Here is a 26,486-nt window from a genome sequence, read left to right on the forward strand (position 1 = left end):
CCGCAATGGCATCAAACATGTCACCTCGGCCCCGTTTAAACCAGCCTCCAATGGGCAGGCAGAGCTTGCAGTACAACCAATCAAACAGAGCCTTAAACGAGTCACAGAAGGCTCACTCCAAACCCGCCTGTCCCGAGTACTGTTCAGCTACCGCACGAGACCCCACTCGCTCACGGGATGCCCCCGGCTGAGCTACTCATGAAAAGGACACTTAAAAGCAGACTCTCGCTGTTTCACCCCAACCTGCTTGATCAGGGAGAGAGCAGGCGGCAGCAACAAAATGTAAACGATGGTCGTGCCACTGTGTCACGGGAAATTGATCTAAATGACCCTGTGTATGTGCTAAACTATGGACATGGTCCCAAGTGGACCGCGGGCACTGTGATAGCTAAAGAAGGGAGTAGGGTGTTTGTCATCAAACTAGACAATGGACAAATTTGCAGAAAGCACCTGGACCAAACGAGGCTGCGGTTCACAGACTGCCCTGAACAATCCACAGCAGACACCACCTTTTTCGAGCCCACAACACACACCCAAAGGATCAACGACACCACCCCGGACCAGGAAATCGAACCCATCACTCCCAACAGCCCAGCAAGGCCAGGCTCACCCAGCAGCCCTGCAGGGCCAACAACACGCCAGCCCAGCGAGGGCACAGCCAACACACCAGAACAGACATTTGTACCGAGGCGGTCCACCAGGGAACGAAAGGCTCCCGACTGCCTCACCTTGTAAATAGTTCTCACTTTGACTTTGAGGGGGAGTGATGTTGTGTATCTGTAAAGCATGCACTCCCATGTTCCGCCACCAGGGAGTGCATCCCCTGAAGTCCCAAGGGATCCCAGCATCCCTTGGGCGCACTGTATATAAGCCGGCCCCCTAAGGCCTGTTCCTCACTCTGGAGTGTCTTATTAAAGACTGAGGTCACTGTTACTTTAACCTGCTGTGTGCAGTCTCATCTGTGTTAGGAAACAATAGAGGGTAGCTAATGTAACACCACTTTTTAAAAAGGGAGGGAGAGAGAAAGCGGGTAATTATGGACCGGTTAGCCTGACATCAGTAGTGGGGAAAATGTGGGACTCAATTATTAAAGATGAAACAGCAGCACATTTGGAAAGCAGTGACAGGATCAGTCCAAGTCATCATGGATTTATGAAGGGGAAATCATGCTTGACAAACCTTCTGTAATTATTTGAGCATGTAACTGGTAGAGTGGACAAGGGAGAACCAGTGGATGTGGTGTATTTGAACTTTCAAAAGGCTTTTGACAAGGTCCCACACAAGAGATTGGTGTGCAAAATCAAATCACATAGTATTGAGGGTAATATACTGACGTGGATAGAGAACTGGTTGGCACACAGGAAGCAGAGAGTCGGGATAAACGGGTCCTTTTCAGAATGACAGGCAGTGGCTAGTAGAGTGCCACTTTCAGTCATTGAAAGTTGGCATACAGGTACAGCAGGCGCTGAAGCAGGCAAATGGTATGTTGGCCTTCATAGCTAGGGGATTTGAGTATAGGAGCAGGGAGGTCTTACTGCAGTTGCACAGGGCCTTGGTGAGGCCTCACCTGGAATATTGTGTTCAGTTTTGGTCTCCTAATCTGAGGAAGGACGTTCTTGCTATTGAGGGAGTGCAGCGAAGGTTCACCAGACTGATTCCCGGGATGGCACGACTGACATATGAGGAGAGACTGGATCAACTGGGCCTTTATACATTGGAGTTTAGAAGGATGAGAGGGGATCTCATAGAAACATATAACTTTCTGACGGGACGGCACAGGTTAGATGCAGGTAGATTGTTACCAATGATGGGGAAGTCCAGAACCAGGGGACACAGTCTTAGGATATTGGGTAGGCCATTTAGGACTGAGATGAGGAGAAACTTCTTCACTCAGAGAGTTGTTAACCTGTGGAATTCCCTGCCGCAGAGAGTTGTTGATGCCAGTTCATTGGATATATTCAAGAGGGAGTTAGATATGGCCATTACGGCTAAAGGGATCAAGGGGTATGGAGAGAAAGCAGGAAAGTGGTACTGAAGTTGCATGATCAGCCATGATCTTATTGAATGGTGGTGCAGGCTCGAAGGGCCGAATGGCCTACTCATGTACCTATTTTCTATGTTTCTATGTATCTATGTCAGTATAAATCTTTTGTTGGCAGGCAGGCAGTGTTTTATTTTCTGCACAATGTATTGTCTCAGAACGAAGGGAACCCACCCATTGAAGCAAGTCGAGTTTGAATGACAGACAATAGTGTAATTTGAACTCTGGCCCTCAGCATGGAAATCCAGCACTCCATTAACAAAACTACATGCAGCTCAAAGACTGGACTTTGTCTTCATTTCTGCATCATTTTTCACAGAAGAATGTTGCACAAATACAGCAGAAAACTGCGCTGACCTAAATTGATTGAATCCAGCTCCAGCTCAGATCCTTACCCCTTCCTCCCCACTCTTCCATGACTATACCGAGAGCTTGAATTTCATTTGTAGTCTGCCGCAGCCCTCAGCTTCCACTGATAACCAGTCCTAATTCATAAATGCTAACATTGCCCTTTAATCGCATTATCTAGTTGTCCCAGTCCTCCTATCTGGTCCCCAATTCCAACATGTTAACAGCCAAATTCTCAGAGTTAAAACACACAATTAAGCAACAATCAGACTTGAGTGGCACTATTTCAAAGAAGAGCAGGGGAGTTCTCCCCGGTATCCTGGCCAATATTTATCCAACATCACAAAAAAACGATTATCTGATCATTATCACATTGCTGTTTGTGGGAGCTTGCCGTGCGCAAATTGGCCGCCGCGTTTTCTACAGTGACTAAACTTCAAACAGTCCTTTATTGGCTGTAAAGCGTTTTGGGACATCCTGAGGTTATGAAAGGCACTATAGAAATGCAAGTTCCTTTCTTTCTTGGCTACTTCAAGCTTTGCCGTGTTGGATTTGGCAACAAAATGAATTAGTCATTGTAGATCTTGACAGGCGCTATTCATCTGGTGGGAAGTGTGAGAAAATTCAGCTGAAACACAAAAGAATCAGCATGATAACAGAATTTTGATTGAGGAACAAGTAACAAACAAAGCAAAAGTAGAACTGATCTTATTCTGTGGAAGGTACAATTGGCTGTGCTCATTTCAGAATTTGGGAGACTGTCACAAACCATTCCTTAGTGAGCAAGGTGTCGAATGTGAATGGACCAATATGCTGGGCCCTATTTTTGTTGATGTTTACACACCTGCATATTTCATGATATGATCCCATTGGAGGCATGCATGTGGTATCCCTGACAGCAACAGCAGTAATGATCAGTATGAAGGAGATCAACTATCTGCCTTCTAGGGCCTACTGGACTTGACTTTACCAGAGCCACCACCTTATTGGGCCTCCAAAGGGCTCAATGAGGACTAGCGGTACACTACAAAAGAAAACAGTGGAGAGAAGTGATTTCCCAATTATGTCCCAGCGCCATACCGAGCATAATTATTCTTGCACTCTGTAAACTTGAGCTAATCCAAAGCTCTGAAGCCTGTTTCCTAACTCGCAACAAGTCCCATTCACCCATCACCATGTGCTCGTTGACCTACATTGGCTCCCGGTTCAGCAAAGCCTCAATTTAAAAATTATCAGCCTTGTTTTCAAGTCCCTCCATGGCCTCGCTCCTCCCGATCTCTGTAACCTCCTCCAGCCCTACAACCCTCCACGTTCTCTGCGCTCCTCCAATTCTGGCCTCATGCGCATCCCCGATTTTCATCGCCCCACCATTGGCGGCCGTGGTTTCAGCTGCTTAGGCCCCAAGTTCTGGATTTCCCTTACTAAACCTCTCTGCTTCTCTACCCTCCTTTAAGACACTCCTTCAAACCTACCTCTTTCACCAACCTTTTGGTCACCCATCCTAATATCTCCTTCTGTGGCTTGATGTCAAATTCTGTAACTCACCTGTGAAGCGCCTTGGGATGGTTTACTACATTGAAGTTGCTATATAAATGCAAGTTGTTGTTGTAATTGTTCCCAGTGAGCTAGTACAGTACTGCAGAATATATAGGAATAAACCTGTTTAGGAGCAAATAGTCCGTTTAAATAAACACCTGCGCTAACAGGCTGACGACTGTGCACTACACAAACAGAATGATGACTTATTTAACTTGAGGTGGTATTATGGGTTTGCTTCCAAGCTGACATCTGTCAGCTCAGTAGCCTTTGGCAGTCTAAAAGTAGAAGATACTGTTGTGCCCAACCTGTGGCCTGTGTACCTATTGAACCTTGCAGTATTAACACATCTAAAAATAATATAAACAGTGATTAATTTTTATCTTTTCTACCTCCAGCTCATTTTATGACACATACACCCATGGGACCCAGGACTTTAATTATGTTATCCTACACATTATCCAGTTTCATTTCTCAACTCACAGTAGGCTGATTAAAACACAATAAACATTTATCTCGTAGAAGGTGCAGTTAGTTATGCAACTGCAGTCAGTACCCCAGGCTGGGTGAGGTAATGAAGGTGAACCAGATTGAGATTCAGTCACAGGTTTACACCTTGATAAGTAAGCATGACCTGACATTCATTTATTTATGTCTTTTTAAAACTATTTTTTCAGATCTTACCCAAGTGCTGAGAATGTGGAGCTTGCTACCACATGGAGTGGTAGAGGCGAATAGCTTTGATGCATTTAAGGGGAAGCTAGATAAGCACATGATGGAGAAAGGAATAGAAGGATATGTTGATAGGGTGATATGAAGAGGGGTGGGAGGAGGCTTGTATGGGCATAAATACCAGCATAGACCTACTGGGCCATTTCTGTGCTGTAAATACTATTTAAGTCATGTAAGATATTTTCCTTTATTTTCTGGTTTCCTCCACATAGCTTCAAAGCCAATACTCCTCATTGGAGAATTACTTCCACCTCCAATTAGTAATTGGTGTTGAAGCATCTTGGACATTCCTCCCGTGCTGTACTTAAACTCCATTCAGCACTGTATTTATTGTGTTCCTAACACAGATGAGACTGCACACAGGGAGGTTAAAGTAACAGTGACCTCAGTCTTTAATAAGACACTCCAGAGTAAGAAACAGGCCTTAGGGGCCGGCTTATATACAGTGCTCCCAAGGGATGCTGGGATCCCTTGGGACTTCAGGGGGTACGCTCCCTGGTAGCAGAACATGGGAGTGTATGCTTTGCAGATACACAACATCACTCCCCCCCCAGTCAAAGTGAAAACTATTTACAAGGTGAGGCGGTCAGGAGCCTTTCTTTCCCTGGTGGACCACCTCGGTGCAAATGTCTATTCTGGTGTGTTGGCTGTGCCCTCGCTGGGCTGGCGTGTTGTTGGCCCTGCAGGGCTACTGGGTGAGCCTGGCCTTGCTGGGCTGTTGGGCGTGATGGGTTTGATTTCCTGGTCCGGCGTGGTGTCGTTGATCCTTTGGGTGTGTGTTGTGGGCTCGAAAAAGGTGGTGTCTGCTGTGGGTTGTTCAAGGCAGTCTGTGAACCGCAGCCTTGTTTGGTCCAGGTGCTTTCTGCAAATTTGTCCATTTCCTAGTTTGACTCCCTACTCCCTTCTTTAGCTATCACCATGCTCGCGATCCACTTGGGACCAAGTCCATAGTTTAGCACATACGCAGGATCATTCAGATCAATTTCCCGTGACACAGTGGCGCGACCCTCGTTTACATTTTGTTGCTGCTGCCTGCTCTCTACCTGATCATGCAGGTTGGGGTGAACCAGCGAGAGTCTGCTTTTAAGTGTCCTTTTTATGAGTAGCTCAGCCGGGGGCACCCCTGTGAGCGAGTGGGGTCTCGTGCGGTAGCTGAGCAGTACTCAGGACAGGCGGGTTTGGAGTGAGCCTTCTGTTTAAGGCTCTGTTTGATTGTTTGTACTGCAAGCTCTGCCTGCCCATTGGAGGCTGGTTTAAACAGGGCCGAGGTGACATATTTGATGCCATTGCGGGTCATGAATTCTTTAAATTCGGCACTGGTGAAACATGGCCTGTTGTCACTGACCGGTGGCGGTGCTTCCCGACATTATTTCACATTCAATCCATTTTGAAAAAGCATCCATCACCACCAGGAACATTTTACTGAGAAATGGGCCTGCATAATCGACATGGATCCTCGACCATGGCCTGGAGGGCAAGGACCACAAACTTAGTGGTGCCTCTCTGGGCGCGTTGCTCAACTGAGCGCACATGCTGCATTGCGGTGCACAGGACTCTAAGTCAGAGTCGATACCGAGCCACCACACATGGGATCTGGCTATCGCTTTCATCATTACTATACCCGGGTGTGTGCAGTGGAGATCTGAGATGAACGTCTCCCTGTCCTTTTTGGGTAGCACTATGCGGTTACCCCGCAACAGGCAGTCTGCCTGAAAGGACAGCTCGTCCTTTTGCTGCTGGAATGGCTTGATTAGCTCTTGCATTTCAATGGGGATGCTGGCTCAGCTCCCATGCAGTACACAGTTTTTTACTCGTGAGAGCAGAGGATCTTGGCTGGTCCAAGTCCTAATCTGGCGGGCCGTGACAGGTGATTTATCATTTTCAAATGCTTCCATGACCATCAACAAGTCTGTGGGCTGTGCCACTATCAACAAGTTTGCAGGCTGCGCCATTTCCACCCCCGTGGTGGGCAATGGTGGCCGACTGAGAGCTTCCGCACAGTTCTCTGTGCCTGGCCTGTGGCGGATGGTATAGTTATACGCTGATAGCGCGAGTGCCCACCTTTGTATGTGGGCTGAGGCATTAGTATTTATCCCTTGTTTTCAGCAAACAGGGATATGAGGGGCTTGTGATCGGTTTCCAGCTCAAATGTGAGGCCAAACAGGTACTGATGCATTTTCTTTACCCCGAACACACAAGCTAATGCCTCTTTCTCAATCATGCTGTCGGCCCTCTATGCCTTAGACAAACTCTTGGAGACTTAGGTGACAGGTTGCAACTTCCCCGCAATATTAGCTTGTTGTAATACACACCCGACTCCGTACGTCGACGCGTCACATGCTAGCACAAGTCTTTTACATGGGTTATACAATACAAGCAGCTTGTTGGAGCATAAAAGCAATTACTTGGTTTTTTTCCCCATACCCAGTTCTCACCTTTATGCAATAACACATGTAGGGGCTCTAAGAAGGTGCTTAACCCCGGTTGGAAGTTACCAAAATAGTTGAGGAGTCCCAGGAATAACTGCAGCTCCGTGACGTTCTGTGGCCTGCGCACGTTCCTGATAGCCTCTGTCTTGGCGTCTGTGGGCTGAATACCATCCGCCGCGATCTTTCTCCCCAAAAACTCCACTTCTGTTGCCATGAAGACACATTTCGATCTCTTAAGCCACAGCCATACGTGATCCAGTCGCTGGAAGACCTCCTCCATGTTTTGTAGGTGCTCGGCGGTGTCCCGACCCGTGACCAATATGTCGTCCTAAAAAACCACCGTCCGTGGTACCGACTTGAGTAGGCTCTCCATGTTTCTCTGGAAGATCGATGCAGCCGACCGAATTCCAAACGGGCATCTGTTGTAGATGAACAGTCCCTTGCGCTTGTTGATGCAGGTGAGGCCCTTCGAAGACTCCTCCAGCTCCTGTGTCATGTAGGCCGAAGTCAGGTCGAGCTTAGTGAACGTGTTGCCTCCTGCCAGTGTCGCAAATAGGTCATCTGCCTTAGGTAGTGGGTATTAGTCCTGTAGCAAGAAACGATTACTAGTTACTTTATAATCGCTGCAAATCCTGACCGTGTCATCACTTTTGAGTACTGGAACAATCAGGCTGGCCCACTCGCTGAATTCCACTGGGGAGATGATGTCCTTGCGTTGCAGCCTATCCAGCTCGATTTCCACTCTCTCCCTCATCATGTGAGGTACCGTTCGTGCCTTGTGGTGAATGGTCATGCCCCTGGGACCAAGTGGATCCACACCTTCGCCCCAGAAAAGTTTCCAATGCCTGACTCAAAAAGGGAAGGAAATTTGTTCAGAACTTGGGTACATGAGGCCTCATCGACATGTGATAGCGCTCGGGTGTCATCCCAGTTCCAGCGAATTTTGCCCAGCCAGCTCCTTCCAAGGATTGTGGGGCCATTGCCCGGGACAATCCAGAGTGGCAGTTTGTGCACCATGCCCTTGTAGGTGATCTTGACCATGGCGCTGCCCAGGACAGTGATGAGCTCTTTGGTGTATGTTCTCAGTTTCGTGTGGATGGGGCTCAGGGCTAGTCTGAGTGCCTTGTTGCACCATAGTCTCTCAAACATCCTTTTACTCATGATGTATTGGCTAGCGCCAGTGTCCAGTTCCATGGCTACGGGTAAGCCATTCAATTTTACATTTAGTATTATAGGTGGACATTTCGTCGAAAATGTGTGCACCTCGTTTACTTCAGCATCTGCCTCCTCTCTCTGAGGCTCGAAATTACTTTGATCAACCATGGACCGATCTTCCTCTGCCACGTGGTGTTTAGCAGATTTTGCAGAGCTTGCAGCTTGTCTGCAAGCTCATTGGAGGTGCCCCATTGTTCCACAGCTCTTGCAAACATGCCTTTTGAAGCGGCATGAATAGGCTGAATGGAAGCCTCCACAACGCCAACAAGGTGTGAATTGCCTTGCATTAATCCTTTGTTGCGGACTCTGAGTCATCTGGGTCACCTGAGGCCTGCTGGCAGTTGCAGACTCGTGGTTTCTGCCCTGTACATTTCTGCTCGCAAACACAGTTTCACTGGAGCCAGAAGATTCTTCATGAGGCTGTAGGTCAGTGCCCCGCAGATCGTGAGGAGGACCGCTCTCCTTCTCCATCCAGCTCGTTGGCTACAAAGTACTGGTCTAGCCGTTCGACATAGGCTTCCCAGTCCTCACTCTCGGAGAGTTTCTCCAGGATGCCCACAGTTTGCTGCATCTTTGCATTGGATTCATATACTCATCGCCAGTTATTGTGTTCCTAACACAGATGAGACTGCACACAGGGAGGTTACAGTATCAGTGACCTCAGTCCTTATTAAGACACTCCAGAGTGAATAACAGGCCTTAAGGGCCGGCTTATATACAGTGCTCCCAAGGGATGCTGGGATCCCTTGGGACTTCAGAGGATGTGCTCCCTGGTGGCGGAACATGGGAGTGCATGCTTTACAGTTACACAACATCATTCACTGAACTTTGCTCTCTCCCATTGTCAGTAGCAGCTGCCTCCAGTGCTTTGTATCCATTAAAGTTTGAAACACAGTTTCAGCCAGTTTATTATTATCACTGTCTTCTGAATGCCGAGCACATTCCCTCCTTTAAGGGTGAGACTAACTGCATTAACCAAACTTCTGAATTTGTTGATAACTGAAGCATATGAGATGTCCTGAGCTATCTCAGCTGTCTTTCTAAGATTCTTAAGGTGTTTTGTGCACCGAACCCGTTCACATTTGGTCCAGACTCGTGTATTTTCAGACGAATTGTACAGCATCCTCAAGAGATGTCTTAAACGTCTTGAATTGCTTAATGCTAGTTTCATCCATACACCAATGAGAAGTTCACTCCACCTCTGTGAATTCAGAGGCTAGGAGTAAAGGGGCTAAGTTCACTGGTACATTGGTCAATTGTAAAGTAATCCTAGCTTTATTCATCCAGTCTACCTTTGGAAACCCAGGCCACGCTAGTCAACTTGAACATGATAGTGTTGGTTGCTTGCTTACCTGACCAATAAGGAATTCCTTATCCAAGTACCATGGACTCCAAGCACATTGAATACTTTACATTTCATGAAATGCTTCTCCAATAGAATCTTGTCAGATTCAAATGCCTCATGCTGCTCGGCAAGGGATACCCAAAGGATATGACATCACCTTCCCCAGCACAATGATTTCAGATCTTGCATCCTCCCAGATGGGCAGCATCACATTCATCACAATTCAGCTGTCAGTTGCTCCCTCAAGTAGAAGAAACTGAAAGCATCCTCTCATTATTCAAACATTGTGCCCGAAGGGGTTAGACTTGTGCAGTAGATCGAGGACACTTACATAATTCTAATAAGTTTATCTGCTTTTCTGTAGCAGGAGAGCTTCTGGTACAGGGCAAGGATCTTTGGAGCAGGCTTATACCATGAGCTGCACTTGAACCAATTTTTACGGTTCCCTGTCTGTTCCATACTTTGGCATAGCAGAATTGAATCATCTATGTTTTCGATTCAAAGGCTGGGATTATAACGACCAGCAGATTTCCGGCAGGAATCTGCTGGTTCCTATTCGGTTCCCATTCACTCATGACAGAATGAGGCCGTGGCATTTGTGTCTGCCGTGGCTCAATGGTAATATTCTTGCCTCCAAGTCAGAAGGTTATGGGTTCAAGTCCTACTCCAATGCAGCACTGAGGACGTGCTGTTAAAATTGGCTGCCGTGTTTCCAATATTACAACAGTGACTACAGTTCATTAGCTGTAAAGTGCTTTGGGATATCCTGAAGTCATGAAAGATGTGATATAAATGCAAGATCTTTCTTTCTTTGCCGATTTTAATTGGCAGGCCTCATTAACATGCAATAGTTTGAATGGGCAGAAAAGGTGCAAGAAGAAGCTGCCAGATTGTGGAAATTCAGCAACCCTTAATCACTCACCGGCACATGCGGACCGGTGTTACATAGAAACATAGAAACATAGAAATTAGGTGTAGGAGCAGGCCATTCAGCCCTTCGAGCCTGCACCACCATTCAATAAGATCATGGCTGATCATTCAACCTCAATACTGCTTTCTCTCCATACCCTTGATCCCCTTGGCCGTAAGGGCCATATCTAATTCCCTTTTGAATACATCTAACGAACTGGCCTCAACAACTTTCTGCAGTAGAGAATTCCACAGGTTAACCACTCTCTGAATGAAGAAGTTTCTCCTCATCTCGGTCCTAAATGGCTTAGCCCTTATCCTTAGACTGTGACCCCTGGTTCTGGAACTCCCCAGCAACGGGAACATTCTTCCTGTCTCGAACCTGTCCAATCCAGTCAGAATTTTATATGTTTCTATGAGATCCCCTCTCATTCTTCTCAACTCCAGTGGATACAACCCCAGTTGATCCAGTCTCTCTTCATATGTCAGTCCTGCCATCCCGGGAATCAATCTGGTGAACCTTCGCTGCACTCCCTCAATAGCAAGAACGTCCTTCCTCAGATTAGGAGACCAAAACTCAACACAATATTCCAGGTGTGGCCTCATCAATCCCTGTACAATTGCCGTAAGACCTCCCTGCTCCTATACTCAAATCCTCTAGCTATGAAGGGCAACATACCATTTGCCTTCTTCACCGCCTGCTGTACCTGCATGCCAAACTTCAATAACTGATGTACCATGATACCCAGGTCTCGTTGCACCTCTCCTTTTCCTAATCTGTCAGCATTCAGATAATATTCTATCTTCGTGTTTTTGCACCAAAGTGGATAACCTCACATTTATCCACATTATACTGCATCTGCCATGCATTTGCCCACTCACCTAACCTGTCCAAGTCATCCTGCAACCTCTTAGCATCCTCCTCACAGCTCACACTGCCAACCAGCTTAGTGTCATCTGCAAACTTGGAGATATTACATTCAATTCCTTCATCTAAATCATTGATGTATATTGTAAGTAGCTGGGGTCCCAGCACTGAACCCTGCGGCACCCCACTGGTCACTGCCTGCCATTCTGAAAAGGACCGGTTTATCCCGACTCGCTGCTTCCTGTCTGCCAACCAGTTCTCTATCCATGTCAGTACATTACCCCCAATACCATGTGCTTTTATTTGCACACTGATCTCTTCGTGTTCCGGAAGAGGGTTAGAAACATAGAAAAAAAACATAGAAAATAGGTGCAGGAGCAGGCCATTCAGCCCTTCTAGCCTGCACCGCCATTCAATGAGTTCATGGCTGAACATGAAACTTCAGTACCCCCTTCCTGCTTTCTCGCCATACCCCTTGTCTCGTGGTGGGGAAGAGAGGGAAAGTTGGGGGTAGGAGAGGCCTAAACGTTCTTTGTGGGACCTGGAAGAACATGTTTGCTGCTCCCACCAAGGAAAGGAAAAACATGGTCTCTTCAGTTTCCGAGCCTCTCCTGATGTGAGTTCACCGAGCGGGAAAGCCACAGTGGCCTTCCCATTGAGGCCGGTGTTAAAACAGCTTTGTGGGCCTGATGACGTAATGGGGGCCATGATCTGTATATTTAAAGAAGGATCCCGCCCGCTTCAGGTGGTACCTTGTCCATCAGATCAGAGGGTAGGTTAAGATTGAAGATGTGATCTGGGCAACCTGTCGGCAGGTACATCACCTGGTTGATTTTAACTGCGTACTTGCCTAGTTTCTGAGCACAGGAACAGGCCATTTGGCCCAACTGCTCTATGCTGATGTTTATGCTCCACACGAGCACCCTCCCTCCCTACATCATCTCACCCAATCAGCATTCCTTTCTCCTCATGTACTTTTCTGGCTTCCCCTTAAATGCATCTATGCTATTTCCCTCCACTACTCCTTTGTGGTAGTGAGTTCCACATTCTAACCATTCTCTGAGTAAAGAAATTTCTCTTCAATTCTCTACTGGATTTATTGGTGACGGTCTTTTATTTATGACCCCTAGTTTTGGACTCCCCCCAAGAATGGGAACATCTTTTTCCTTGACTTGTTGAAAAGAAAAAAGGAACTTGCATTTGCATCACTCCTTTCACAAACCTAGGACGTCCCAAAACACTCCACAGGCAATTCATTATTATAGTGAGTCGCTGTTAAGTGGGAAAAAGCGGCAGCCAATTTGCACACAACAAGGTCGCACAAACAGTAAATAAGATAAGTGGCCAGATGATCTGTTTTTGTGTTGGTTGAGGGATAAATAATGGCCTGGACAAATGAGATCTTTCACATTCACCGGAACAGGTATACGGGGCCTCAATTTAATCCCTCATCCGAACGACAGCACCTCTGACAATGTAGTACTCCCTCAGTACTGCACCATGTCAGCCTAGGTAAGACTGCTAACACTGAGTCAAGCTGACACAAACTGCATTGCACAATATCCGGTATTAAATGTCCCCTCAGCTACCACACTGTCATCAGTCAAAGGCTCCTTGCAGCACCAGCCATGACAACAAGGACAGATCCATTACTTTTGTCCTGGCCTTGAAAATATTTCATATCTTTTACAACATCATGTAGAATCATCTAAACCTGTAGAGAATCAGCCTGGCTTGTATTCCTATTTATGAGCTGTAGGATGTAATATTTATGTTGATTTCTAGTTACAGCCATAGGGCTTGAAACAGGTACAACAAAATTGCTGGAGGTGCAAGTCTTTTGATAGCTGAGCCTCAGATCATAACTCATTCGAGACTTCATCAACTGTTTTTTTTAATTAATTCTCGGGATGTGGCAAGCTTGGAAATTATTGCCCAGCCCGAACTGCCCTGAGAAGGCAGTGGGCCGCTGTATTCTTTATAGTAGTTTGATATAACTCAGTGGTTTGCTGGGACACTTCAGAGAGCGTTCGTGTCGGACTGGAGTCACATAAAGGCCAGACCAGGTACGGATGGCAGGTTTCAGCTGTGTCGGTGTCAGCTGTGGCTCGGTGGGCAGCATACTCACCGCTGAGTCAGAAGGTTGTGGGTTCAAATCCTGCTCCAGGGACTTGAGTACAAAATATCTAGGCTGACACTTCAGTGCAGTGCTGATATGTTAAATCGGGGCCCTCTCTGCTCTCTCAAGTGGATGTAAAAGATCCAATGGAAGCTATTTCGAAGAAGAGCAGGGGAGTTATCCTTGGTATCTTGACTAATATTTATCCCTCAATCACCATAACAAAAAACACATTATCTGGTCATTATCACATTGCTGTTTGTGGGAGCTTGCTTCTGTGCAAATTGTCTGCTGCATTTCCCACATTACAACAGAGACTACACTCCAAAAATATTTCATTGGCTGTAAAGTGTTTTGGGACATCCAGTGGTCATGAAAGGTGCTATATAAATCCAAGTCTTTCTTTCTAAAGGACATTAGTGAACTAGTTGGGTTTGTACAACAATCCGTCAGTGTCTGGTCACATTTACTGATACCAGCTTTTTATTTCCAAATGTTTGAAATGGAACTGCTATGGGGAGATTTGAAATCATATTCTTTGGATTATTACTCCAGTAACAACCACTACACTACCATATTCTCTAATGCTAAAGGGGTAGGTTGTTCTAATTCTTAAAAACTAACAGGGCAGCTTGTTCTAACCCTCTGATACGAAAAGGTTTCCAGTTTTTAAAAGCTTTTTGTTTACAAGATGTTCTGTAAAGTGCTGATGGTAGTTACACTATCAGAAGTGCAGCACTAGCACGGTAAATTCTCACACTTTTTTTTACTCATTCATGGGATGTGGGGATTTATTGCACATCCCTAATTGCCCTTGAGAAGGTAGTGGTGAGATGCCTTCTTGAACCGCTGCAGAAGGTACTCCTATAATGCTGTTAGGGAGGGAGTTCGAGGATTTTGACCCAGCGACAATGAAGGAACGGCGATGTATTTCCAAGTCAGGATGGTGTGTGACTTGGAGGGGAACTTGCAGGTGATAGTGTTCCCACGTGCCTGCTACCCTTGCCCTTCTAGACGATAGAGATCGGGGTTTGGAAGGTGCTGCCGAATAAGTCGTGGCGAGTTGCTGCAGTGCATCTTGTAGATGGTACACACTGCAGCCACGGTGCGCCGGTGGTGGAGGGAGTGAATGGTTCAGGTGGCTAATGGGGTGCCAATCAAACAGGCTGCTTTGTTCTGGATGGTGTCGAGCTTCTTGAGTGTTGTTGGGGCTGCACTCATCCAGGCAAGTGGAGAGTATTCCATCACACTCCTGACTTGTACTTTGTAGATGGTGGGAGTCAGGAGGTGAGTCACTCGCCAAAGAATACCCAGCCTCTGACCTGCTCTTGTAGCCACAGTATTTATGTGGCGGGTCCAGTTAAGTTTCTGGTCAATGGTGACCCCTACAATGTTGATGGTGGGGTATTCGACGATGGTAATCCCGTTGAATGTCAAGGGGAGGTGGCTAGTCTCTCTGTTGTTGGAGATGGTCCGTGTGGCACGACTGTTACTTGCCACTTATCAGCCTAAGCCCGAATGTCATCCAGGTCTTGCTGCATGCGGGCACGGACTGCTCCATCATCTGAGGAGTTGTGAATGGAACTGAGCACTTTGCAATCATCAGCGAACATCCCCACTTCTGACCTTATGATGGAGGGAAGGTCATTGATGAAGCAGCTGAAGATAATTGGGCCTATGACACTGTCTTGAGGAACTCCTACAGAGATGTCCTGGGGCTGGGATGATTGTCCTCCAACAACCACAAACATCTCCTTTGGGCTAGGCATGACTCCAGCCAGTGGAGAGTAACCTATAAATTTGTTTTGTGCTATGGTTTTGATATCGAGCCATTAATTTAACTTCCAACCTCACATGGTTAACATAATGATAAAGGAGCTAAAAAGAATAGAAAGGGATGATAAGTATTTGCTAGTTTGGTCACTTTCAAATAGGTTTTCTACTGACTTTGTGCTATTTCATTAATTAGACCACTTGTGGATGTAGCTGAAATTAATGAAATATTAATTGCAAACAACAAAAATGAGTTTAAACTCTTACAGTTTTGGTGAGTCGGACTTACTTATTCCATGCATATTAAAAAGCTTATTAAAATTTCAGCCATTTCATTTATGCAGTAGATTTCCATTTGCCACTGAAAATAGAAAGTGGAAGGAGCGATACACACTGTCAATGAGTAATACAGATATAGTCAACCATTCTAAAACAGTACAGGGACAATATCGATAATACGCTCAAAATTGACCCATGCACTTTCAAATAGATGGCTGAAGAGATATTTCAAAGATTTTCTGATGTAATGAAACACAAGAGTAACATCTTACATCTCAGTCCTTACTCTATAAACTGCTGTGGTAGTTGTTCCCATGCATGGAGTATATCACATGGGTAGTGGTGTGGTACCATGTTTATATTGTACTTGATGTCAGCCACATAATCCATCAGGAAATAAATAACAGCTGTACCCTGTCTGGTACTTTACTGTGTGATGTAAATTCGAGGTCTAATTATAATTCTAAAGGTCTGAGTGATGAAACCTTGTTCATGGCTGGTACATTGTGAAGTATCAGGGCTGTGATGTTGTAGCCCTATTCCTGACTTGCAGTCCCTTGGGCAGGGCTTCCCTTCTGGGAGCTCAAGAGTGTGAGATTTACCCTATGGTATTGTATCACTAGCCATGCAACAACACAAGGACTGGGATTTTCCATTTGGAGGTAACCCGGCCCATCTTGGGCTGTATGGGACGTGCGCCCACCGTAAGGATGCACTCCTACTCTCCACTGAGGCCTCAGGGTCAGTTGCCTCTTTTTTTTGTTACGGCTTCCCAGCCCCTGGTGGAATGTCCAGCTGGATGGGGGCTGTGATTGGTGGCGGTGGTGAGGCCACAGGGCCTAGGGTGGGCAACTCTGGTTGGACATTTTTCTGGAGATTTCGACACGTGGCCTCCCACCTCCAACCCTGCCCAATCAAACAGCATTTATAACCATCGGCAATTGTTTATAACTAATCAGCTGAGAAATTTGGGTTGTTTGCACTTCCCGTTAGCGCCCCAGGGCTTTTCACCCGACCGCTCATAGGGCGCAACTTAAAGGGGAGGTGTGATGCATTTAGAAAAAAAATTATGCCACTTTTTCCTGTGCCCCATTGGCACTTTGAACGCGGTGTCCGTACTTGAGTGCCGGGCTGTTGGCACGGCACCCCTGCTGGTCCAGGTAGGACCTTTTCATTACTGCAGAGTTTGCAGCTTGGGCCCTTTCCCTTAATTAAGGGAAGAACGCGATTTACGCGGCAGCGCTGTACAGTCGAGTGAGTAGCGCTGCACCCTGCTCCCAATGCGTTCACTCCACTATCGCCTCAGAAAGGAAGTGGAGCGCATTATTTTGTGCTCCACTTGCTTTCGGGGACGGTAACCCAAATTTCTCGTGAGAGGCGAGACTTCTGCGCCTGTAGCAAAGTCTCGCTCCTTGCGACTGTTACCGCCCCCAAACGGGGCGCTATGGAGTTTCCCCTCAAAGTGTTCAAAGAAAATGAACAAAAACACACATGTTTTTGAATGACCCAATGATATTTCTCCTGGGTTGTTTGCTGCAGTGTCTGTGGGATCACTTTTTGATTTCAGGTCCATCCTGGAGGGTTTGGAACCCTCCTGGGGCCCAAAGCTGCAAATCAGGATATTGCCAGTTGTGTATTGGCCCAAAATGACTGTGTCTTGTCAAATCCTGACATTTTTGGTGATGGGATGAGATGCTATATAAATGCAAATATTTTCTTTCCTTATCTTCTGATGAGGTTTTAGTTTGGATACTTAATTCGGTAGAGACACTTGACTCCCAGTTTCATGAGTATCTGGATGTAAGAGCTTCATTCTTTAAGAACGTTTATCATAGATTGAGGCCTATACTACAAGTGTGTGTCATCCGTGGCTCTGTAGATAGCACTCTTGTCTCTGAGTCCGAAGGTTGTGGATTTAAGTTCCGCTCCACAGTCTTGAGCACAAAATCAGTGCTGACACTCCGGTGCAGTACTGGAGGAGCGCTGCACGAGAGTGAGGTGCTCTCTTTCGGATGAAACATTAAACCGAAACCCTCTCACCAGGAATTTTTTTGAAGAAGAGCAAGGGATTTCTCCCCAGTGTCCTTGCCAATATTTATCACTCAATCAGTATCACTAGCACAGATTCTCTGGTCATGTATCACAGTGCTGTTTGTGGGATCTTGCTATGTGCAAATTGGCTGCTGCAGCTCCTACATTACAACAGTGACTACATTTCAAAATTGGCTTTGAAGTGTTTTGGGAGGTCCTGGGGTTGCGGAAGGCGCTACATAATGCAAGTTCTTTCTTTACCCACAGACAAAGATGGGCAGCTTGAACGTTTGGTAGACAAATTTCTTACATCCAGACAGTGAAGATAAAAATTACACATGTTTACTTTATAAATTCTCATTAAAATACTGTATCAAAAGTTATATTTATGTCCGAAATTCAGGAAGATGGGTACAATTCCAACTTGTTTGAGATGAATAAAAAGCAAGCATTAATTATTAATTACCACTGTATTAATTAGAGAATTAATGTTCGTCAAGATTACAACATTATGCATGTCACAAGTGTTAATGCATATATTTGGGGATGCAAATGAAGGAATTTTGCTGTTTTACTGGTAGCCAAATACAGAAAGAAAAATCAATTATTAACAAATCTTCAAAAACATGTCAATACTTCAAAGTTTATAATTTGGCTTACTAGCTTACAGCATGAAACGCTCAAGGTGGCATGTAATCCTTGTCAATGGAAGAATTAGCAGTTCCATTGGTTAGGAATTAAAGGAGCATTGAATGTCAGCTAATCTCGTTGTGTCTCTGCATCCGCCATCTTCCTAACTGAAAAGTGCTCCGAGACATCCACACATGAGGAGCGCTGTAGAAATGCGACGAGTTGTGATTTGCCAGCCAAGCACTTGTTCCCCACTTGTTCACGGCTGCTTGTTCAGCCAAACTAGTGCGTGGAGGCATGTTTAGCCACAGTGTGCCATAAACAGCACACTGTGGCTAAACAAGCTTTGCTTGTGTGCCCAACATTATCCTTTTTGGTTTACTTTACAGAAAGCTTGTCTGAACCTGGATAAACCTGGTCTTTTAAAAGAGAATCATAGAATCATACAGCACAGAAAGAGGCCATTCGACCCCTCTTTGAAAGAGTTCTCCAATTAATCCCATACTCCCCTGCTCTTACCACATAGCCTTGAACATTTTTATTTTTCAAATATATATACAATTCCCTCAATAAACCTCGAACAGTAAGATTTGGAGAGCTTTGCCTTTTGGACTCAGTTTAACCAATTACAGTTTACATTTTTGAGGTTATTATGGAAAATTGTAATTGTTGATGGTCCAGTAGGTAAAAGCAGTGCTTGGTGTTGTACTGAGACATACGCACCAGAAAGGTCCCAGATTCAACCTCTGACCATACCTAGTCAGCTGATCACAGCTCGGTCAATGATGCAGACTCTGTAATGGGTCTTGATGTCTGCAGGCTAAGGGGAGGAAAATCAGTCAGCTATCTTGGTCTGGGTTATATCCAGTGATTCATTTCGGAAGCTATGTATGTGTGAGAGTTGGTTGAGGACACGACTGGCCTCAGCTGTGATACCCATCAACTCAGAGAGCTTGACGGTTACAGTTATGTCTTGAATAAAGAATCTGACCAGATACTGTAAGCTCAAAGTAATGTGTGACCTTAGTCCTTTATTGCAGGTCCCCAGAGTGCCTCTCCAGCCTGTGAGGCCTCCTTATGTACAGGTGCTCCCAAAGGATTATGGGATCCCTTGGGACTCCAGGGGATGAGCCCTCTGGTGGTTAAACAAGGTGTTTACAGGTTTACATATATAACAACACTCCGCCCGCAAAGTCAATAGTGTAACTATTTACAATGTGAGTCGATCTGGGGCTTTCCTTTCCCTGGTTGATTGTCTCGGTACAAATGCTGGTTTTGGTGAGTCATTTGTTGGGCCCTCGCTGGGCTGCTGCGCAGCTCGCCTTGCTGGGCTGCTGGGTGTGGTGAGTGCTGCTGGGCTGCTGCAGGTGATGGGTTCTGATCCATGGTTAACCGCTGAGTCAGTTGCTACTTGTGTGTGTGTTGGACGGTCAAAAAAGGTAGAGTCTATTGTGGGTTGTTCTGGATAGTCCGTAAATCTGAGTTTGGTTTGGTCCAAGTGTTTCCTGCAGGTGAGTCCATTTGAAAGTTTGACCTGAAACATCCTACTCCCCTCTTTGGCCACGGCAGTGCCGGGAAGCCACTTGGGACCTTGTCCATAGTTTAACACAAATACAGAATCATTCATCTCGATTGCACGTGACACATTTGCGCGATCATGATATGTATTCTGTTGAAGCCGTTCGTGCAGATCAGAGTGGACTAACAAGAGCCTTGTCTTAAGTGCCCTTTTCATGAGCAGTTCAGTGGGGGGGACCCCAGTGAGCGAGAGGGGTCTTGTGCGATAACTAAGCAGGACTCGGGATAGGCGAATCTGCAGTGAGCCTTCAGTTAGCCTCTTCAAGCTCTACTTGATTGTTTGCACTGCCTGACCGTTGGCTGCTGGTTTAAACGGGGCAGATGTGACATGTTTGATCCCATTGCGGGTCATGAACTCTTTGAACTCGGCACTGGTGAAGCACGGCCCATTGTCACTCACAAGGACATCAGGCAGGCCATGTGTGGCAAACATGGCATGCAGGCTTTCAATGGTGGCAGCGGACGTGCTTGCTGACATTATCTCATATTCAATCCATTTGGAGTACGCATCTACAACCACAAGGAGCATTTTTCCCAAGAATGGGCCTGTATAGTCGACCCTGGACCCTGGACCACGGTCTGGAGGGACAGGACCATAAACTTAGTGGCGCCTCCCTGGGTGCATTGCTTAACTGTGAACATGTGTTACATTTGTGCACGTAGGACTCTAAGTCTGCATCGATACCGGGCCACCACACGTGGGATCTGGCTATCGCTTTCATCAGTATAATGCCTGGGTGGGTGCTGTGAAGGTCACTAATGAAAGTGCCCTTGCCCTTTTTTGGCACCACTACCAGATTACCCTATAGGAGACAATCTGCCTGTATGGACATTTCATCTCTGCACCGCTGGTACGGCTTTGTTTCTTCCTGCATCTCCAACGGGACACTAGACCAATTCCCGTGGAGAACACAGTTTCTTACTAAGGACAGTAAGAGGTCCTGGCTCGTCCAGGTTCTAATTTGTCGGCCGATAACAGGTGATTGCTCACTCTCAAATGCTTCCATTACCATAACTAAATCTGCGGGCTGTGCCATCTCCACCCCGGTGGTGGGCAATGGCAGCCTACTGAGAGCATCGGCACAGTTTTCTGTGCCTGGCCTGTGGCGGATGGCATAGTTGTATGCAGACAACGTGAGTGCCCATCTCTGGATGTGGGCCAATGCATTCGTATTTATCCCCTTGCTTTCAGAAAAGAGGGATATAAGTGGCTTATGGTCGGTTTCCAATTCAAATTTGAGCCCAAACAGATATTGATGCATTTTCTTTACCACATAAACACATGCTAATGCTTCTTTTTTGAACATACTGTAGGCCCTCTCAGCCTTAGACAGACTTTTGGATGCATAAGCAACCGGTTGCAATTTCGCAGATTCATTAGCTTGATGCAATACACACCCGACACCGTATGATGACGCATCACATGCTAGTACCAAACGGTTACGTGGATCATACAACACAAGTCATTTGTTTGAGCATAACAGTTTCCTAGCTTTCTCAAAGGCATTTTCTTGGCTTTTACCCCATACCCATTCATCTCCATTACGCAGTAAAGAGTGCAGTGGTTCTAACAATGTGCTAAGACCCGGTAAGAAGTTACCAAAGTAGTTCAGGAGTCCGAGGAACGACCGCAGCTCCGTCACGTTCTGTGGTCTCGGTGCATTCTTGATGCCTCCGTCTTCATATCTGTGGGCCTGATGTCATCGGCCGCGATTCTTCACCCCAGGAACTCCACTTCAGGTGCCAGGAAAATGCACTTCGAGTGTTTTAACCTGAGCCCCACAGGATTAAGCCGACTAAGAACCTCCTCTAGGTTCTGCATGTGCTCGACGGTGTCCTGACCTGTAACCAAGATGTCGTCCTGGAAGACCACGGTTCGCGGGACCAACTTCAGCAAGCTTTCCATGTTCCTCTGGAATATCGCCGCGGTGGATCGAATCCCAAACGGGCATCTGTTTTAAATGAAGGGACCTTTGTGCCTGTTGATGCAGGTGAGGCCTTTCGATGATTCCTCCAGCTCCTGCATCATGTAGGCCGAGGTCAAGTCCAGCTTCGTGAACATTTATCCTCCCGCCAGCATCGCAAATGGGTCGTCTGCCTTTGGTAGCGGGTATTGATCCTGCAGGGAGAAACGATTGATAATTACTTTGTAATCACCACAGATTCTGACAGTGCCGTCTTCCTTGAGGACAGGAACAATCGGACTGGGCCACTCGTTGAATTCGATCGGCGAAATGATGCCCTCTCGTTGCAGCCGGTCCAGCTCGATCTCCACCCTCTCTCTCATCATGTATGGTACTGCTCTCGCCTTGTGATGGATGGGACGCGCCCCGGGAATCAAGTGGATCTGCACTTTTGCTCCTTGAAACTTCCCAATGACAGGTTCGAACAGCAAGGGAACTTGTTTAGGACCTGGGCACATGAAGTGTCATCGACAGACGAGAGTGCTCAGACGTCGTCCCAGTTCCAGCGTATCTTTTCCAGCCACCTCTGCCGAACAGCATGGGGCCATCGCCCGGTATCACCCAGAGTGGTAAATCGTGCACCTCTCCATCATAGGAGACCTTTACGGTAGCACTGCCGATTATGGGTATCAGTTCCTTTGTGTATGTTCTCAGTTTAGTACGAATGGGAGTCAGGACTGGCCTTCAGGCCTTGCTGCACCACAATTTATTGAAAGTCTTTTGGCTCATTAGGGACTGGCTTGTGCCCGTGTCCAGCTCCATGGACACCGGGAGTCCATTTAATTCAACCTTCAGCATTATCGGGGGACACTTTGTGTTTGCACCCTATATACCTCTGCCTCCTCAGTCTGAGGCTCTGGTTCATCGTGATCCACCGTGGATCTGTCCTCCTCTGCAACATGGTGGTTTGTAGTATTAGCAGGATTTGCAGCTCACCTGCACATATGTTGGAGATGTTCCATTATTCCACAGCCCTTGCAAACGTATCCTTTGAAGCGGCATGAATGGAAGCGATGATCACCTCCGCAACGCCAATAAGGTATTAATGGCTTTGCATTCACCACCCTTGATGGTGGACTCCGAGACATCGGCGGACGTTCAGCTGCAGGCATGTACGTTACGATTCAAAAACAACATTACTTTGTTCACAGTATTTGCAGCAGCACTCGTGTGCTGAGAGATTTGTTTGGTATTGTCACTAATGGCGATGAATGCCTGGGCTATCGCTATGGCTTTAGTCAAAGTTGGGGTCTCTGCAGTCAAAAGTTTGCGAAGTATTACTTTGTGGCCAATGCCAAATACAAAGAAGTCCCTGAGCATGTGCTCCAAGTGTCCTTCAAATTCGCAATGTCCTGCAAGGCACCTTAGCTCAGCGACATAGCTTGCCACTTCCTGGCCTTCAGACCTCTTGTACGTGTAGAACTGGTACCTCGCCATCAGAACGCTTTCCTTCGGTTTAGATGCTCCCGGACCAGTGTGCACAAATGATCGTACGACTTCTCTGTGGTTTTCACTGGAGTGAGCAGATTTTTCAGGAGACTATACGTTGGTGCCCCACTAACGGTGAGGAGGATTGCCCTTCGTTTGGCAGCGTTCGCTTCGCCTTCCAGCTCGTTGGCCACGAAGTATTGGTCGAGTCGCTCCATGAAGTTTCCCAATCATCTCCCTCAGAACATTTCTCCAAGATGCCCACGGTTCTCTGCATTGTTGCGGTGGTGGTCGTCATCTGCATCTCGTCGCCAGCTGTTATGTCTTGAATAAAGAATCTGACCAGATACTGTAAGCTCAAATTAATGTATGCCCTTTATTGCAGGTCCTTTATTGCAGGTCCCCAGAGTGCCTCTCCAGCCTGTGAGGCCTCCTTATGTACAGGTGCTCCCAAGGGATTGTGGGATCCCTTGGGACTCCAGGGACTGAGCCCTCTGGTGGTTAAACAAGGTATTTACAGGTTTACATATATAACAGTTACAACTCTGGTGTCATCACGTGACCTCCCGCCTCCAATTGCCCCACCTCCATACTCCCGCCATTGGTCGCCAGCCATATCCACCCTCACGTTGTACTCCCTTCCCTGGCAAATTGGAAAGCAAACAGACTGATTAATGATTCTTGACCGTCAGTCTGTTGATTCCTTTGGCTTATACTGTACATGCAGAATGAGCACTTGGGCAAGAGTTAGAGGGCTGGATGTGGTGTAGACTCGGAGGCAGCTACTGACTGTTGTCATTAGGACTGGAAGTTCTTCGATGTTCCTGGTTCTTCTGTTGTTAATTAGAGACTCTGTATTGGTTGTACTGCCTTTAAGGTTTCGTTAGTAATTATATTACAACTCCCATCATAAATTCTAAAATTCAACAGGGTGTAGATGTGCATAAAAATTCCAAACGTTAATTATTTTAAACTGAAACAGAAATACTAAAGCAATGTTACGACAACTTAATTTAACTTGACAGAAATGCTTTGTTCTGCGTTCTGTTCCAAGGCAGCAGTTTATTGTTGTCATAGCAGCAGCAAGTTATTTATTCGATTCACCTTGCCCTGATAAGGCTTAGGCGTGTTCTCGGTCTAGATGTCAGAAAACACACGTTTGGAACCGTTAAGTGTGTCGAGGCTACCAGGGCTAGATAGAATGTATACCTTGGATTTGTTAAAGAAATGACTGGCGAATAGGCAAGCATGTAACAACTACTGTCAGGAGCTCCATAAATACACAGTATGCTCCAGTCAGTCACAAACCAATTTCGAAAAGGGCGTAAAATAGGAGTTGGGCCCCTGATTTGCATAGGCAATGGGTTAATTCCTGTCAGGCAAGCGCCCTGGACAACTACAATATGGCATGCGGCATATATCCGATACGGAACGAGCTCACCACATGTCATATTGGATCCTATTACATGTCAGCCATGGCTCGGCATCAGAAGGTTGTGCGTTCAAGGCCCACTCCAGCCACTTATGCACAATTTCTCGGCTAACGCTCCAGTGCAGTACTGAACAGTGCTCCATCTGCTGCATTGGCACTATTTCAAAGAAGAGCAGGGATGTTCTACCTGGTGTCATGGCCAATATTTAACCCTTAACCCACATGTAAATTCAGTTTACCTGGTCATTATCACATTGCTGTTGGTGGGGTCTTGCTGTGTGCAATTTGCCTGCCGTGTTTCCGACATTACAACAATGACTACACTTCAAAAGTACTTCATTGGCTGTGAAGCACTTTTGGAACTCCTGAGGTTGGGAAAGGCTCTATATAAATGAAAGTGTCTCAGTTTTTACCTTGACAAACACATAAAAATGCCTTAAAAAGATTTTTGAAAGAATCCTTTTTGTCAGTTTAAGGTTGACTTCATAAATTAAAAATAAACTAACGCGTGGTGTCTGTCTACTTGAGCTGATTTACGTGAGGCGATGACAGCAAACAGATTACTGCAAAAAGGATTTCAGTTGCTTATAACGAAAAGAAGCATTAAAATGAATTATAGGCCTCCCAATAAAGAACAATATATTTTTTCCTGATGTTGGCAGAATCTGTATCAAACAGCAATGGTCCCTAAAATGAGCATCTGTCATCCGGTGAGGGAACAATTTTTACACATTCTTTGAAAGCCCTGAACTCTCTCAATTTAGAGGAAGCCGCAGGTCGACTGAGTGATTTATACATTGACATGCCAGAAACACAAATGTCAGACCACATCACTCTGAATTTGACTCGCGTAAATTTATCCTTTACTCATGAGTGCGGAAGAAAGACTTGCATTTATATAGTGCCTTTCACGACCTCAGGATGTCCCAAAGCACTTTACAGCCAATTAAGTACCTTTGAAATGTAGTCACTGTTGGGTCACCACGTCTCTCCCCTTCACTTAAAGGGGAGAGCTGCTGCGAGCTCTGCAATTATTTTAGTTAGGTCCACTGGGCCACCAGGGAGGGTTTCGGCCAGACCAACGGCCTGGCACCCAAGAGGGGGTGCCTGTTGGCGGCCCGGACGAACTGGGGGCGTAAGTGGTGGGACAACCTGGCAGTCGGTCGACAAAAAAAGATGGTGGCCGCGGCAGTGCGCCCTCCCCTTTAATGGCAGCTGCACTGCCATTTTGCAGACACGGCAAGCACGGTGCACCGAAAGGAAAAACTGTCAGGGGCACCGCACGGCGGCTGCAAGATTTTTTTTTGAATTTTGCTTCCGTGGCGGGAGATGGGCGGTGCGCGCTTTTATGGCACTCTTCGGAAGGTTCGGCAGCAGCGGGGCAGAAGTGGGGACCGCCAGAAAAGCCACCGAGGAGAATTTTGCAAATGGCGGCCATTCGACAGAAAATCGTCGGCCATTCAACACTGCCGTGTGACCGCCGCCTTCTGGAAGGCTGAATTTCCCACCCCGCACCCCCCCCCCCCCCCACCTCCGCTGTTGTCCGAAATAGTGCCGTGGGATTTTTAACATCTGCCTGACAAGACAGACAAGGTCTCAGTTCAACATCTCATCCAAATGACGCAACTCCAACAATGCAGCACTCCCTCAGTACTGCACTGAAGTGTCAGCCGGGATTTTGCATTCAAATCTCTGGAATGGGTCTTGAACCCACAATCTTGCTGATTCAGGGCATGAGTGCTACCAATGAGTCATGGCTAACCTCCATTGTGATACGAGTCAATGCGAGGAAAAGTGCTGCAGGCCTAAAACTTCTGGATCACTGATCA

The 26,486-nt window shown here is 46.5% G+C and overlaps 1 protein-coding gene across 1 annotated transcript in view; it reads left to right on the forward strand.

The window, feature by feature from the left end:
• LOC139255129 (receptor tyrosine-protein kinase erbB-4-like) overlaps window positions 1-26,486 on the forward strand; it is a 1,872,364-nt gene that overhangs the window by 728,191 nt on the left and 1,117,687 nt on the right. The gene's annotated exons all lie outside the window — the stretch shown is intronic.

The sequence above is a fragment of the Pristiophorus japonicus genome, chromosome 3 (assembly GCF_044704955.1).
Source record: "Pristiophorus japonicus isolate sPriJap1 chromosome 3, sPriJap1.hap1, whole genome shotgun sequence".
In the NCBI taxonomy this organism is placed as follows: domain Eukaryota; kingdom Metazoa; phylum Chordata; class Chondrichthyes; family Pristiophoridae; genus Pristiophorus; species Pristiophorus japonicus.